The sequence below is a fragment of the Pinus tabuliformis genome, chromosome 2_1 (genome assembly GCF_031772625.1).
Source record: "Pinus tabuliformis cultivar Carrire ecotype Pingquan chromosome 2_1, CPIR1, whole genome shotgun sequence".
NCBI lineage: Eukaryota > Viridiplantae > Streptophyta > Pinopsida > Pinales > Pinaceae > Pinus > Pinus tabuliformis.
In genome coordinates this window covers 894905295-894908453 of record NC_142299.1, presented here as the reverse complement: position 1 = coordinate 894908453, position 3159 = coordinate 894905295, and positions in this window count along the sequence as shown.

Genomic DNA, 3159 nt, shown 5'->3' with positions numbered 1-3159 from the left:
GTGGAGTCACTCACCTTCCAAGTTCCCCGATATTCCCTATCCTGGATGATCTATCCCTTGGCAAGGCTTCCTCACATCAGGAGATACAAAACCAGGGCATATCCTTGCCTAAAATAAAATCATACTAGTCATAGCATGCTCATGGAAATCAATGGACACTATTGGGTACCACTGTCCCACAATGGCCGTGTTGCTGAAGTTCTTTACCAGCATATTGCTGCATGTTCCAATTTCTTTCACTATTGCTACTAATTCTTGCATTTGATTTTGGAAACTCAACCAGACATGTTCATGCATTCCTATTCCAAGCACAAAGTTTCCATTAGATTCAAAATTTTTGAAATAACTTCAAATCATACCTCATTGGTAGCTCGTCAATAAGGTACACTTGCAATCCTGTTTACTTCCTATCACAACAAGTCAAACTAGCATCTTTGACCAAATCATCATGTATTAAAATATCACATCGGGTTAGCTCAAAACACAACCATCATAGATCAAAATCATAAATCACATATAACCACCATAAAACTAGAATCATAATTCACACACATAATAAAACTGAAGTAAAATACTGATACTTATCCTTTAATCAATCCTTAGCTTCTACCTTTGTCCTTATTTCGTACGCATTCCAGATTGGTTTCCATACCTGACAAACACCTAGTGCCTTCTCCTCAACCATGTACACATACACATAGTGTGCATCACACACATTCAACCACACACAACATACACCACCATGCAATAAATGCACCTACACTTGACATACCACACATACATATACACCCAATGTACAACATAACACAATACATATGCATACATCTAGTGTACCCCACCACACAATACATAAAACTACACCCAATGTACAACACAATACAATATATGTACTACATAGAGTACAACATAATGAGTACACATGTCACAATACCACAACTACACATTGCATGTACATAGTATCACATGTCTGGAACATAACATGTATAACATGCACACAATACCACCTGTACTTGAATACCATATGAATAACATGTACACAATGGCATCTGTACATAGTACCACCTGCACAATGTGTACACAACACCACATGTACACCGCATCACATGTATAATGTGCACACAATACCACATGTACACAATACCACATACACAACATGTACATGACACCACATGTAGACAACGTCACATACATGACATGTACACAACACCACCTACAAACACCACCACTTGTACTACATGTACACGACACCACATGCACAAAACACCACTTGTACAATCATGCACACAACACCATATGTACAATATATAGGCAACACCACATGTACATAGCACTACATATCCAACATGTACATAGCACCATTTGTACACAACATTGCATATCTAACATGCATAGAGCACCATATGCACATAGTGTCACATATACATCATGCACATAGTATAATATGTACACAACAACACATATCCAACATGTACATAACACCATCTATACCCATCACTACACATGCAATATTCACACAATGCTATCTATACCATCTTGTACATAACATTGCATAAAAAAACATGTACACTCACTATATATACAAAACAGTACATGTGCACAACATCACAGATGAAACATGTACAATATATACAACATATTGACAACATTATTACAACACCTCCAACACCACACTGCCTCTACCAAGCAACCTTTCTTCCAGTGTGTTGTCAATGCTTGTCCCAACATGCCACAAATCACACTGCTTTCATTCCGCTGATGAATCTCTCAACATATCTTGTCCATACCATAAACATATACATAGTATAAACACATAATATAAACTCATATCCATATTATCTTGACCTCATAGATCCATCAAGGCTACTCTTCCAATTGATTCCTCATAAATCAAGAATCTCTTCATGCCATTCACCTACATAAGCAATCATTCCTCCAAAAGAATGATCTCTGACAATCTTGTCAGACAGTGACAGATACATACATACATACATATATAATTATTAACATGAAACAATGATCATCCTATTAGACAATGACACACATACACACATATATACATATAAACATAAGCATTAAAGCACCATGATGCATGACATCCGTATCACACACAACATACATACATACATACATACATACATACATACATACCATCATCATCATGATCATAACATAATTACCAAATAACATAAGGTCTAGGTTAAGAGAACTTCCTTATTTGCGCACACCATGGACAACTTTGAGAACCACAATTCCCAACTTAACCAAGGCATTTGACATCTCAGATCCATTTACTTTACCTTTTTCTAGTTACCTTTCTTATGAATTGTACTTCCATCGCCCATCTAAACTAATGGACCCATCCAATCCAACTAGTTGTCATAGGCTTACCTCTTGTTGCACTTACTCATGCACCGAGCTTCATCCATGTCTTATATTACATGTCAGGTACCACACACTTCTCCCCAAGCTCCATCAACTTTCCTCTTTCCCAACCAATTCCCAAGATTCAAACATAAAGGGTAAGCCAATAATCAAACAAGAAGAAAATCATGAAAACTAATAACAACAATATGACACCATAACCAAAGTGGTGTGGCCATACACTGGACATAAACAAATCTATAAATAAAGCACAAACAAATAAAAAGAATTGAAATCACAATAATCTCAACAAACACCATGACTCCATACCCATGGTTCCCAATGCTTCCAAAGGAAATCTCAATGTGAGACTTCTTCAAGATTTCATGGAAATTTCTTTTCTATGCAACCCCTTGCATCATACTCCCATCAATGCATAAATTTCATCACTTAAATAAACATAAAAATACATTGGGTACCTTACCTTGCTATGCCAAGCATGTTTCTTGCAACTGAACACATCCACGCTATCTCTCAAGGGACTCCAATTCCATTCCTAGATCCACCTGTAACTAGAAACTAGCTAATATACCTGTCAAGTACAAGTTCATGCATCTAATACATATCCACATAATGTCAGACAAGATTAAGGTTAATAAGACTTCCTTTATGTAAAACACTCATTCGTTTGGAATTAGGGTTTTTCCAACCATAGCTAAAGGAATTATTACCCAATTCCTCTCTTTTACCTTTTAACCTTGTTGCAATCAAGCCTTACTATGTATTGTCACATCACCC